The 14,707-nt window shown below is 51.0% G+C and overlaps 1 long non-coding RNA gene across 1 annotated transcript in view; it reads left to right on the top strand.

The window, feature by feature from the left end:
• Window positions 1-14,707, top strand: part of LOC146053718 (uncharacterized) — a 45,226-nt gene that overhangs the window by 26,213 nt on the left and 4,306 nt on the right. Inside the window, exon 5 of the long non-coding RNA XR_014467754.1 lies at window positions 1,003-1,216. This is a non-coding gene — a long non-coding RNA (uncharacterized LOC146053718). The remainder of the gene's footprint in view (window positions 1-1,002; window positions 1,217-14,707) is intronic.

Raw genomic sequence — 14,707 nt, 5'->3', positions numbered from 1 at the left:
CTTTTGCAGAGTCCTTAGCTTAGCACTGCCCCCAATGGGCCGCATCTACCAACAGCAGCTCTCTAGCATCACAAACCATCGATGTTTTGCCTATTTGTAATGTACTTTGTATTGGTAGCTTTGGATCCCTTGGTGCAGCATATAAATAAAGGATGATAATAATAATGCAGCCCATCGATCGCCAACCTTAGCAACGTATGTTTGCGCACGTGTGTGTGGGAATACATACTACAATCTCTACCCCAACTACACGATTAGAATCAGCCTCCTGACATCGCTTACCTGCCCGATGCATCTGGAAGCTTAGTGGATTAACTAGCGCACCTTACTAAGCGCACACAGGTATAGTTCATTACCTGCGTTACAATTGCTGGGGTCTTTATATTATTTATTGACTACTAATTATCTAGCACAATTCTATAGTTATTCTCTAAAGCTGGGTACACAACGCAACAATCCTTATAAAGCGATGGGCCGCTCCGATGTATCCAGTGGCGGAACTTGTGGGTTGTGGGCTCAGGTGCAAATATATAGTTTAGGGCCCCCCTCCTCCACCCCAACCAAAGTTCACAATACTTCATTGCTGGTTTGAGCAGCAGTGGGCCCCTTAGTTGTCAGGGGCCCCGGTGCAATGCACCTGCTGCACCAATGGTAGTTCCGCCTCTGGATGTATCACACCTGCGTGCACACTGAACGTCACGGTGTTGTGCCATATAATGTAACATATGTATAATTCAGCTGCACAGTATGAATAAGGGTCCCTAGAGGATGAGGTGGGTCCACTGCGGGGTTCCCTCTGTACCCCTAGAGGCCAGTGCAACCCTAGTCCCTTCTAAGGTGCAGCATCCCAAATGGGACAATGCGACCACGCGGCTTATCAAACTATGATTTGGGAACAGTGTATGACAAATCGAGTAGTGCGTGCACTAGGTTAGTACAATGGGTTACCTTGGTGAGTGATTTAGGAATACATTCTGTTTCTAGGGCTGGGCTGCCTGCTAGATAGGCTGTATGCCCGCCCTTGTCTGTGAGGATTGGACACATGTACACATGACCTGTGATTGACAGAGGAGCCAATCCGCGTGTGCCGCCTCCCAGCTGCCCCGTCTTCCAGATCACAGGACAGTGGACGCGTACTTCCGGGAGCTGCGCCGCCTGGACCACAGGAGGAGACTGGTCAGCCCTGCAGCGCTGCCCTGGTGTGGACCGTCTGGTGGTGAGTACAGTCAGACTGCTGCATGATGTCGCCGGCTACCCCCGCTGCCACCATGTCCTGACTGCCTCTCCTTCCTCCACCCTCCCACGCTGCTGCCTCGGCCTCCCGTTTACTGCTGCACCAGCCGCCCTCCTCCATTTCTACATACAGTATAAGGGTGACATTTTGATGGCTTACAATTTAAGGGGCTGTTGTGATGAAAGACAGTGTGGGGCTGGTGCGATGGTGACAGTGTGGGGCTGTTGCAATGGGGAGACTACAGTGCGGGCTGGAGCAATGGGGAGACTACAGTGTGGAGCAGGTGCAATGGGGAGACTACAGTGTGGGGCTGGTGTGATGGGGACAGTGTGGGGCTGGTGTGATGGGAGACTACAGTGTGGGGCTGGTGCGATGGGGACAGTGTGGGGCTGCTGCGATGGGGGACAGTGTGGGGTAGGTGCAATGGGGTTAGGTTTTTTTTCCTTGAAATGCCGCCTGCCACCGCTGGGAATAAAGAATAATCCGCGTGGCATTATGTGAATTTTGGCTCAATCCGCGTGGCATTATGTGAATTTTGGCTCAATACGTTTGGCATAATGTGTAAGGGGCAAGTATAATGGGGTCTATTATTTTGTTGCAGAATGTGTAGAAGTGGTATATGGTGTGGAACACTACACAAGGCCAATTTTGAGTGTCCACACCCTCTTTTCCTGAGCGCTCGCGCACAAATGTGTTGACACTATTGACACCAAGGTGGGCCTGTGTACTTTAAATGCCAGGACCTATTTTTAATCCCCTTCCCGCCCTTTATCTGCTCTCTGAGCGTGCACACTGGCACCATCTCTTTGCAAGTTTTTGAACAGGATTCTCCTAAACTCACTATGCCGCTATTTTTACATACTGTTGTAGACCAGCATTTTTTTTTTTTAAATATGGATGTTTTCCTCCTCTTCCCTCCCCTTCAGGATGCTACTAAAACCTTGCTGCCAGGCGTGGCCTGACTGAGCTAGCGGGTGGACGTGGGGAAGCCGAGCTCCGTAAAAATCCTGTTTCTATATCCTATCTGCGGAGATTTGGGCTTGCCTACCCTGCCTGCTTCGACCTCTGGTGCCCTCCTGATACCCCTGGACCCAGCTGGCCGGCTTGATTTGGCGGCGCGAGGACTCCTGGCCTATTTCCTCCTGTCACTGGAGAGACTGAGACCCGGCGCCATTTTAGCCACTCTGCTCGGCGGCTTGAGACTCCTGTGGGTTGCATCCGTCTACTCCCCGGGTGCTGCGGAGGCCGGTGGCTACTCCCTGTAGAGGTGAGCGGTGTATGCGGGAAGCGTTCCCGTCAGGGACACGCTGCCGCTGTCCGCGCAGGGGGTGCCAGCCTTGTCCTGCCCGCATACTCCCTGGGCTGTGGCCGCCTCTGTACATCCTCCTGGCCCCGTCATCTTGGATCTCCAGCAGATCATTTGATTCTTTGATTCGACTACCCTATCTCCTCAGCGCTAAGTACAATTGGACACTGTCTCCATAATACTGGTTGCTTCTTTGCTAACCTCAAGATGGAAGCGTTACTGAACTGTGCCCTGCAGGCTATTGCATCTTCTGCTGATAGGCTTATAGCCAGACTGTCTGTTATACAGTGGGACACTGTTCCCAGCCCCTACATTGAAGATGCATTGGACGACAAGTCTGAAGACACCCTGAATATATGCTGTGACACTGAAAGTCTCATGTCTCCTGCTTCTCTACTTATCTGCTCCTCGGCGGACAGACATATGAATAACGGAGTGCCTGCATAGGCATGTAGAGGGTTAAACATCCCTCAGCTGCGTGTCAGAGAGCAGGTGACTCGGGGACCCTATGGGAAAGGGAGGTTTGGTCAGAGGAAGAAGGATCATAGGGGCAGGAAGGGGAGGAGGCTTCCTCTTCTTCCTGCAGAATTTCTAGGGATAGGTCGTGGGTCCCTGAGCTCCCAGCGTGTCAGGTCTAGAGTCAGGTACCTTATTTCTAAACGCTGGCATGGCTTCCGCCGCAGCTGCGAGGCCCCGGCGCTCTGCCCGCCGCCCTGCTCGTTTCTCAGGGGATGATGGCGGCGAGGCTGGTGATGCTGCCCCCCTCTCCCCGCAGCCTCCGGCGCCGCCCGCTGCTCGTCGCGGGGAGTGACGCGCACCGGTAGAGGCATTGCGCCTGATCCGGGTGCGCGGGCTTCGCCGCGGCCTGCTGGGGGGCGGGCTGGCCGGGCGCAGCGTGGGGGGACCGCGTCATCGCGACGCGCCGGCCGGGGCTCCAGGTCCGGCGCGTCACGCGGGGCACAGAGGCATGGTGGCGCGGCCGGAACCGGCGAGGGTGCGGTGCGGACAGCATCGCTGTCCCCAGCGCCGAGCAGGGCTTCCGACGCCCGCACACACCGCGGCAGGCCGCAGCGGGGGGGGAGGCATGCTCCGTCAGAAAGGTCTGACGATAGGGACTCAAACGGGAGTCACGCTGCTGCCAGCCAGAGGCGGCAAAGTGTCAGGCAGCGTGGCTCATCCAGTCACGCTGGGCGGCTGCAGGATGAAGCTGAGGAAGGCAGTGGGATGCTGCGGGGTGGCCGGGCTGGGATGAGCAGGAGAGAGCTAGAGGATGACGGGGGGGTCGCGGCATGGTGGCGGGGGGATGCAGGCCGTGCCGGTCGCTCGGGCTCTGCAGAGGGCCCAGGTAGGGGCCACACACGGGCAACCCCGGCCGCTGCCTTTGATCCAGCCATGTTGTCCTCTGCCCTCACCTCCATGGCCAGCGCCCTGGGTCCCCTGGCCGATAGCCTCGCCTCCGGGAATAGGGAGCCCAGGGTTAGGAGGGGTAGGGGAGCAAGGCCACGGGCAGAGCCCTTACCAGGCTGCTCCCAGTTTATGCAGGCCGTCAGGGAAGTGGGGTCGGCAGTAGCGGCCATAGAAGGCCGGCCCTCTACATCTAGCCAGGCGCAACGGGCCGCGGGGCGCAGGAGGTCTGGTAGGCCAAGGCATAGGTCCCCTGAACCCTACCTCGACGACTTACCTTTGGAAGAAGAGGCTGACGCCGGCAACACCAGTGATGATGCGGATGACGCTGATACGTGGGCTGCACAGCCGGACTCCTCAGGTGAGGCCTCGTTTGAGGATGACGTAGGGTCTGCGCAGGGCACTTCCTCTAGCGGGTCTGGGAGCAACCATTTTTCCTCCTCCTCCTCCTCAGCGGGTGGGTCTGATGTGGGGAGCTCAGCTAGGGCGCGCAAGCGTGCAGCTAGATACGCCAAGAAGGAGGCAGGGAAGAGGGCGCAGCAGTCTAAGCGCAGGAAGTTATCCGCAGGAAGAGAAGGAACTTGCCAGCGGTGGTGCACTGCGATTATAAGGCAGTGTGCAGAGGTTTGCGCGAGAGTTGCAGGAAGAAGATAGAGAGGGGTGATTACGTTGACGTGTTCAGTCTGACTGAGGACTCTAAGAAAGCGTTCAAAGCAGCCAAAGACAAGGGCGGCATTGGGTCCGAGGCCTATAGGTCTTATGACAACTGGCTGGCGGGGTTTTGTGTGTTCGCGGCCTGTTACTTGGAGGATCGGCCGGACGAACACATGAACGTGATTAGGTATATACATATGGTACACGAAATGCAGCGTACGTACGGGGGCACGGCCTGGCGAACGTATGATGAGCAGTTCCGGCGCAAGCAGGACTGCCTATTCATACTTGACCTAGGGTGCAAGGACGTAGAAATATGGATGGGGCTCACGCGCATGGGGTCGGGGGCGGTGGAGGCTGCCTCCGCCACCCCGGCTCCCGCCGCGGCCTCACTAGCCTCGCAGCGACCGATGCAGGAGACCCTTCCGGCGCGCAGCTTTGTCGCAACGAATAGGCCCGTAGCGGTAGGCACATCAAAAGGGAAATGCTTTGCATTTAATAACTCCTCCTGTCAGATGGGCCAACGCTGTCGTTTTCGACACATATGCATTAATTGTTCGGGAAACCACCCAGCCTCCAACTGCTTTCGGGGCCCCCGCCCCAATAAAGGGGCGGCGGCCGCTACACCCAGAGCAGCAGCAGGCGGGAATCCTAGGTAAGGCGCGTTCGCCTGTGAACGTGGATGCCATGGCCGATTGGTTACAGCGCTACCCGGATAGGGAAGCTGCCTTGTTTCTGTTTGAACGTTTTAAAGCAGGTTTTGTTTTGCCAGTTAAAAAGGAAGTTAAGGGCGGGTCATATCGTAACCTCCAATCCGCTCGTTCACTCCCAGAAGTTTTGAGGGAAAAAGTGGATAAGGAGATTCAGTTAGGACGCATGGTAGGCCCTTTTTCTCACCCCCCTTTAGATAACTTGGTTATTTCCCCAGTTGGCGTGGTCCCTAAGAAGGCCCCGGGGAAGTATCGCCTTATACAGCATCTGTCTTACCCAGCGGGTTTTTCTGTCAACGACGCCATCCCAGAGGAATATTGTTCGGTGACTTACCAGTCATTTGACGATGCCCTGGCAATGGTGCGGTCGTTTGGACAGGGGGCACTCATGGCTAAGATAGATGTTGAGTCGGCTTTTAGGCTTCTTCCCCTGCACCCCAGTTCATTTAGGTACATGGGCTTCCGCATAGGAGAGGAGTATTTCATCGACAGATGCTTGCCGATGGGGTGCTCTGTTTCTTGTGCATTTTTTGAGAAGTTCAGTACCTTTCTGCACTGGTGTGTTGATGACTTTCTGTGCATCGGGCCGGCTGGCTCCGATCACTGCGCCCGCACTCTGGCTAGGATTCAAACGATTTTCGGGCATTTCGGGGTCCCCATCGCAGAGGACAAGACCGAGGGCCCCTGTACTTGTCTGTCATTTCTTGGTATCTTGATAGATACTGAAAAGGGATGCTGTAGCCTGCCGGCCGACAAGGTAGCCAGGCTCAGCGAGGCCATTTTGCAATGCGGGAGTAGGTCTAAGATCCCTCTGAGGCAGGCGCAGTCAGTTTTGGGACAGCTCAACTTCGCTTGCAAGGTCATCCCCATGGGCAGGCTTTTTTGCAGGAAGCTCGAGAGGGCCACGGCCGGGGTGAGCAAACCGCACCATCTAGTCCGCCTGTCTGCCGAAATTCGGCGGGACTTGAGGGTATGGGCCTCGTTCTTAGAAGATTTCAACGGGGTGCGGATTTGGCTGGCCCCGACCGTGGTAAACTCAGAGCTTCAGTTGTACACAGATGCAGCCGGAGCGGATGGCTTTGGCTGTTTCTTAGATGGGCATTGGTGCGCGGAGATTTGGCCTCGGGGGTGGGCCCGCGAGGGCCTCACCCGGGACCTATTGCTGCTAGAACTTTTTCCCATAATGGTTGCCATAGAGATCTGGGGACCGCGCCTGGCGAACAGGAGCCTGCTCTTCTGGTGCGACAATTTCAGCGCTGTTCACGCCATTAATCATCAGAAGGCCAAATCCCTGTTAGTGTTAAGAATCCTGGCGCAGCTTTCCCTCCAATGCCTGCGTCACAACATAATGTTTAGAGCCCAGCATGTTCCCGGCGTTGATAACGAGATAGCTGACGCGCTTTCGCGTTTTCAATGGCAGCGTTTCCGCGATCTTGCTCCTAACGCTGATTTGTTGGGCACACCCTGCCCCTCTTACGTTTGGCAGGTGATCGAGCCCGACTGGAGGGGCTAGCGGAGTCCTCATTGGCACCCAGTACTCTGCGAAGCTATCGGCAGGCATGGGCAGAATGGGAATCGTTTTCAGGAGGGGGCGCGCAGCCAGGTAGGCGGGGTCAGCAGCGATTGCTGTTTTTCGTTTGGTTTTTATATAGCTCAGGAAAATCTAGGGCGGTGGCGGCTCGGTACTTGGCGGGCATATCTTTCTTTGCTAGGGTCAAAGGGCGGCCGGATTTTACTAAGGGTTTTCTAGTCACTAAGGCCATGAAGGGCTGGGCACGGAAGGTGCCAGCCCCTCCAGACTGTCGCCGACCAATTAATGCCCCTCTTCTTCGTGATCTGCTAGAAAAGGTGGGGCATTGCGCTAGCTCTGCGTTCGAGGCGCTCCTGTTTAGGCTAGCTTTTTCTATGGCTTACCACGGCGCTTTTAGGGTATCCGAGCTGGTTTCCCCCTCGAAGACTAGGGACGCGACCCTCCTTCTGTCCGACATACGCTTAGAGCGAGGGGCATTATGGTTTAGGATTAGAAGGTCCAAGACCGATCAGTCGGCTAGAGGTAGGTGGTCCTCCATGGGCCCTGTTGTCCCTGAGTCAGTGTGCCCTGTGTCATTGGGCACATTGTATATGCTGGTGAGACCTTCCTCAGGGCGATCCTGGCTCCTGCACTATGATGGTTCGCCTCTGACGTTGTACCAGTTCCGATGGATGCTGGGGCGTTGCCTGTCTCGATTGGGCCTGTCACCGCGAGATTTCGGGACGCATTCCTTTAGAATAGGTGCCGCTACTGCGGCAGCTGAAGCCGGCTGGTCGGTTGAGGACATAAAATCCCTAGGGAGATGGCGCTCAGCGAGCTACAAGAAGTATATCAGGCCACATCTGCTATCATAAGTCTTTCTGAGTTGTCTGTTTGTGACTGTCGTGTTGATGGATGGTCATTTGTTTACCCTTCCCTATGTCCTCCCTACTCGGGGCTTAACTACGCTCTGCTATTGGGCCAGCGTCCGGAGTTTTCCCGCTTTTTGCCTGATCTGACGGACTGAATTTGGTGCTTATTAATTTGGCTATAGTCTAATTAAAAGTCCCTCAGCAGGTCTAGTCGTTTTTTCTCCGGCCGAGTACACCTTTCATCCCTTTCCTTTCCAAGACCCGGCCCTTCCCCCTGTTTGTCTCTTTCCTTTTGTGTCCTGGTATGGCTCCAATCGTGATTGGAGCATGTCTTAGGCACTGTTTGAAAGTGCCTCGAATAGTCATACCAAATTTGTTTTTTCTTTTTGGCAGATCCTCATAAATATGTAAAGGGGCTCCCAATTTAACAGTCCATTCTAACCCCCATTTCATTTCTCTTGCATCTCTTCCCTTAGGTCTGGGAATGGATAGACTCCAGGTGTGGGTAGTCGGTCACTCATAGTTACATAGTTACATAGTAGGTAAGGCTGAAAAAAGACTTGCGTCCATCTAGTTCAACCTGGTATAGATATCCATTGCTGATTTGGTAGGTTCTGGTATTTTACAGACGAATTATATTTCTTATTTGTACCCATGGATGTTTTTCTCCAGTAAATGTTTGTCCAACTTTGCCTTGAACGCATTTAATGAGCCAGCCATTACCACCTCTCTGGGAAGAGAGTTCCAGAGTTTGACTGTTCTGACCGTAAAGAAATTCTTTCTACTAGCTGAATGAAATCTTTTTTCTTCTAATCTATACTCATGCCCTCGCGTCCTAGATTCCTTTCTAGTAGAAAATAGGGTTTGTGACAGTTCCTTATATTGGCCCTTGATATACTTGTACATGTTGAGCATGTCCCCCCTTAAACGTCTCTTTTCTAATGTAAATAGTCCCAAATTGCTTAATCTCTCCCCGTAGCTTAAATTCTCCATTCCCCTAATAAGCTTTGTTGCTCGCCTTTGGACTTTTTCTAATTCTATGATGTCCTTTTTATAGTGTGGGGCCCAGAACTGTACTCCATACTCTAGGTGAGGTCTCACCAATGCTTTATATAGTGGCATAATTACCCTTGAGTCCCTAGTTTCCATTCCCCTCTTAATACATGCCAGAATTTTGTTGGCCTTTTTTGTAGCTACATTACAATGGGCACTACATCCTAGATTGCTGTCTATTTGGACTCCTAGATCCTTTTCAAGTATGGAATTACCCAGTTCCTCTCCGCTAAGGTTGTAACTTGCACACTGGTTGTGTCTCCCAAGGTGCATAACCTTACATTTATCTACATTGAACCTCATCTTCCATTTTTTAGCCCACTCATCTAGAATTGCAAGATCATTTTGAAGCATGGTGACATCTTCTGGTGATTTGATGACTTTGCTAAGTTTTGTATCGTCCGCAAAGATGGATACATTGCTGAGTAACCCTATCCCAATATCGTTAATAAAAATGTTAAACAAAATGGGCCCCAAAACCGAGCCCTGGGGCACTCCACTTAGTACCGGTATCATATCTGATACGGCACCATTCACAACCACTCTTTGTTCTCTATTACATAGCCAATTCCCTACCCATCTGCAGATATTTTCACCCAATCCTAGGTTCTCCATTTTATTAATCAATCTCTTGTGTGGGACAGTATCAAATGCTTTAGCGAAATCTAGGAAAATCACATCTACAGCATTTCCATTATCGAGGTTTTTGCTAACCTCTTCATAGAACCCTAGTAGATTAGTTTGGCATGAACGATTTTTCACGAACCCATGTTGGTTAGTACTGAGTAGACGGTGATGATCTAAATATTCCTGGATACCATCCCTTAAAAATCCTTCAAATAGTTTACCCACAATTGATGTTAAACTAACGGGTCTGTAATTAGCGGGATCTTCCTTTTTTCCTTTTTTGAATATTGGCACTACCTCTGCTATTCTCCAATCTTTTGGTACTATACCTGACGATAGTGACTTGCTAAAGATATAATGTAGGGGGGTAGCTAGTTTATCCCTTAATTCCATTAATACCCTCGGATGAATCCCATCTGGCCCTGGTGACTTATTTGTTTTGAGTTTGCTTAGCCTCAGTATTATTTCCTTCGGCGTGAAATCCACAATGAGATCTGGCTTATTTGTCCCGTTTGTGGTAAATGTTCGTTCCACAGTCTGCTCTCCCTTAGTAAATACTGATGAGAAGAACTCATTTAACAGTTTTGCTTTTCCCTTGTCCTCAGTAACACTTTTTCCACTCATTCGTCTACTGGGCTGTTAGGCTAGCTAGCACAGGTAAGGGTCCCCCCTCTGCCGCCATCGGATTAATTAGGTGGTTAGGGGTACGGGGTATGTCCTGGAGGGCCCTTAGGAATTCACTGTGGCATTACGCACGCAAGTACGGTTTACCATCAGTACTAGTGCTTCACTTGGGAGGCAATGATCTAGGGAAAATACCTCAGTTAGAGCTGCGCAACTGGATTTTAGAGGATCTGGCGGCCATTAGATCGGCCTGGCCCACATGCACCATCGTGTGGTCATTTATCGTTCCCCGGCAATGTTGGAGGGGGGTTAATAATCCTAAGGCAATTGATGAATCCAGGAAGAAGCTTAATGCGGCAATAGCTAGATGGGTGTTAGCTTCCGGAGGGGCAGTGGTTGCTCATGATAGGATCAGGTTTGGACATAAACACCTTTTCCGGCCTGATGGGGTTCATCTGGTTGATGAGGGACTCTTTATGTTCTTGGAGGATCTGTTGATAGGTATTGAGTCAATAGTCTAGATGGTGGCGGTGCGGGGTTCCTTTGGTACCCCGCTCTGGCGGGAAAGAACGGCAGTTTTTCAATAAATTAGTTAGATATCAGTTATTGAGTTTACGTACTCGGCTTGTTTTCGGTGCACTCACCTCTCATTCATTTAGGCATGTTGCTGTAACACCCGTGTCGGGTTCAGCAACCTCACCCGGAGGGGTGGGTAGTAAAGGGGGCGAGGTTGAGTTGGATACCGCTTGTTATGAGTTAGGCCTGTTACGTGGGTAGTTGGGTGGAGTTTAGTTAGTAGCCGTTCTTTCTTGGCCACCATTAATTAATAAATTAATAAAATAATAAAAATAAATAATCAAAAATTCTACAAAAATAAATCAGTTAACAAGTTCTGCCAAACCTAAGTCTCCGAGTCATTATTTCAGGTATTATATTAAGGAAATGTTTATATGTTTAAGTGACACACGCTGGAGAAGGACATGTAAGGTGATGGGATGTTTAGAATAACGGAGTGCCTGCATAGGCATGTAGAGGGTTAAACATCCCTCAGCTGCGTGTCAGAGAGCAGGTGACTCGGGGACCCTATGGGAAAGGGAGGTTTGGTCAGAGGAAGAAGGATCATAGGGGCAGGAAGGGGAGGAGGCTTCCTCTTCTTCCTGCAGAATTTCCCGCCCGCCCTCCCCTTTTTTGGGTTTGGGTGGGGGATAGTGGTTGTTTAAGCGCGTTAGCTGATAGGCGGGAAAGAACGGCAGTTTTTCAATAAATTAGTTAGATATCAGTTATTGAGTTTACGTACATGGCTTGTTTTCGGTGCACTCACCTCTCATTCATTTAGGCATGTTGCTGTAACACCCGTGTCGGGGTCAGCAACCTCACCCGGAGGGGTGGGTAGTAAAGGGGGCGAGGTTGAGTTGGATACCGCTTGTTATGAGTTAGGCCTGTTACGTGGGTAGTTGGGTGGAGTTTAGTTAGTAGCCGTTCTTTCTTGGCCACCATTAATTAATAAATTAATAAAATAATAAAAATAAATAATCAAAAATTCTACAAAAATAAATCAGTTAACAAGTTCTGCCAAACCTAAGTCTCCGAGTCATTATTTCAGGTATTATATTAAGGAAATGTTTATATGTTTAAGTGACACACGCTGGAGAAGGACATGTAAGGTGATGGGATGTTTAATCTAATCCATCTGATACACAGTGTGTTATTATGTCCGACTCCTCTACGAAGGCTGCCCGTACTGATGTGCCTGCGGCCGCTATACATGCATCCTGTGACGCTGAAAACCCTATGGCTCATGTTTCTTTATTTGTCCGGGACTTGTACACACAGGACTCTACTCTAGCTAATGGTAGCTCCTTTAAAACCATGTCCTGCTATTTCCTGTTTGCTGATCTTTGCTCGGGACTGCCACACATTAAGGATAGTGACCCTGGATGTTATATGCTTTCCTTGCGAGATGCTGAAAACGAGTTTCTTATCACCTTTTTAGTTTATTATGGCTCCGTGGACTGGCCAGACTAAGCTCTCGTACAACATCAGTACACACGCGGTCTTCCCATACTTTGCTGATATTTTGTTGATCTCCTATGTGAACTACAATTCAATGTTGTACCTTTATCCTGCTAATATTGAAAATTTTACTGCTGTGATTCTGTATACCACATATAGTATTGACAATCCTTATGTTTTCTCAGAGCGTGATTGGTATTACATTGTTTGGGTACAGTACACAACTTTTCATTTGTAGCACTACTTCTTATGGCATCAAATGTTCTTCATGCTAAATGCAATATATTGATGCACTCAGGGGAATGGCTAGTCTATTAAGGCTGGGTTTGGGGCACTAAATATATGCATAGCCCTCAGCAGATCCTGTTATTCATATCCTGATATTATTTGGGGGGGGGTGCTAATTACCAATGGGTGGGCATAGGTAAGGGGTCGGGAATAGATAGTTAGTATAAGGTGGGTAGTTAGTAGTTGGGGGGGAACAGTTTAGGGATCCAGGTACACCTCAGTTGGGGCTAGGTAGTACAGGGTGGGGGGTTTCATGGGAGGTTTGATTTGGTCATTTGAAGGGGGGAGGTTTATTTTGACTTGTTAGAATAATACTAGACAGTAATATTTAGCTATTGAAGTTGCTACTGGCATTAATTTGACTGTAAATCATATTAGTACATGGTGATTTTGCTCCTTTCATGTCAATGTTTAAATGTGAACATTTCTTTGCTTGCTCCGCTATGTTCTTACAAACGGTACCCGAGTAGGCGCCCTCGGGTATCTACATATCCTGTATTACTCCAAAGAAATGTGTTTGAATAAGACATCCTGTTTCTAATATCCTCTTATAATTGCCACCAAGATGTTTATGCCTAACTACGTGTTTTTACTTGTTATAAGCAACAGCTATGTAATACTTGGAGGGGTGTGTTTAATGTTTTTTTTTGGTACTCAAAAACTCAATAAAAAACTACTGAATTTAAAAAAAAAAAAAACCTTGCTGCCACTGAGGACCCCCAGGACGTTGCTCAGGACACCGCCCAACATAGACGGGAAGGATACAGGCGGGGAGACAGCTGCCCCAACTCCGCACCCAGGGCGCTGCGGCAGAGAACACAGCCCAACGCTGCTAGGAACGACGCTGAGGAGGAGAGAGGTGCCCTATCCGACAGATGCTGCAGTACCCCCACCTGCGACCGATTCTATGTGAGTGCACTCTTCGGTCACGACTGGCGAAGAGTATGTCTTGGGGGGGGAGCGAGGGAGGGGAGAGGAGGTGCAAGATTAATCTGCTTTGGGCTAAGGGAAGAGGTGTGGCATGATGCTAGGTGGTGGGTTGTGATTACATGTAATGGGCATTAAGGGGTTTAGCAGTGGTGTCAAACTCATGGCCCTCCAGCTGTTGTGGAACTACACTTCCCAGCATGCCCTACCACAGATTTTAGCGATCCATTATATAAAATCTGTGGCAGGGCATGTAGGGATGTGTACTTCCACAACAGCTGTAGGGCCGTGACTTTGACACCACTGGGTTAAGGGATACTTTTTAAATATGTTATAGGTACACGGTAACATCATAATGTCCCCCCTTCTGTTATTTTGTTTGTTTAAAATAAAATTGATGGCGCCATCTGTGTGTGTGTATACGTATATGTGTGTATATATTCGATCCCTTACCACCGTGGCAAGCGCAGCGAGCCCGCAAGGGGGGACGATCCACGTCCCCCCCTTGTCGGGATTTTGAACGCCGGGATTCCGGCGTCGGGATTTCATACTGAATCCTCGCTCCCTTACCACCTCCTTCTCTTCCGATTCCCCTCCTCTGCTTCCCTCCTCCTTTCCTATGCTTCCCTCCTCCGCACCCTCTCTCCCCCTCCACTGCTCTTCTGCTCTCCCTTCTAACTCTTCCTCTACTCTGCTCCCCATCCTCCTCTGCCCCCCCTCCTCCTCACCTCCACTCCTCCTCAGCTCCTTCTTCTCTGATCCCCCTCCTCTCCTCCACTTCCCCCTCCTCCACAACCCCTATCTTCCTCTCCCCTGCTCTCTCTTTCCCCTCTATCTCTCTCCTGCTCACCAATTTCCCCACACTTCTCTATCTCTCTTTCAGACTGCCGGTGACCTCGTGCTGGGGTGCAGGAAGAGAAGAGAGGGGGGGAGAAAGAGAGAGAGGGAGAGAGGGGGGGAGAGAGGGGGGGAGGGGGAGAGAGAGGGGGGGGGAGAGAGGGGGGGAGGGGGAGAGAGAGGGGGGAGAGAGAGAGGGGGAGAGAGAGGGGGGGAGAGAGGGAGAGAGAGAGAGGGGAAGAGGGAGAGAGAGAGGGAGTTGTGGGGAAATTGGTGAGGAGGAGAGAGATAGAGGGGAAAGAGAGAACAGGGGAGAGGAGGGGGATAAGGGAAGAAGGAGCAGAGGAGTGGAAGAGGAGAGGGGGCAAAGGAGCGGAAGAGGAGAGGGAGCAGAATAGAGGAAGCGGAGGAGGAGGGGAAGCAGAGGAGAGGAGGGGGATCGGAGGATGGAGAGTAGATGAGAAGGTGGTGGGGGAGCTGAGGAAAGGAGGAGGAGGAGAGAATAAGGAAGAGCAGGAGCAGAGGAGGGAAAGTGAAGGAGAGGAGAAGGGGGAGCAGAGGAGAGGGGGTGAGGAGGCAATGGGGAGACTACAGTGTGGGGCTGGTGTGATGGGAGACTACAGTGTGGGGCTGGTGTGATGGGAGACT

Source organism: Crinia signifera, unplaced genomic scaffold (genome assembly GCF_055691185.1).
Source record: "Crinia signifera unplaced genomic scaffold, ASM5569118v1 HAP2_SCAFFOLD_174, whole genome shotgun sequence".
In the NCBI taxonomy this organism is placed as follows: domain Eukaryota; kingdom Metazoa; phylum Chordata; class Amphibia; order Anura; family Myobatrachidae; genus Crinia; species Crinia signifera.
This window is presented reverse-complemented; position numbering and strand designations above follow the sequence as displayed.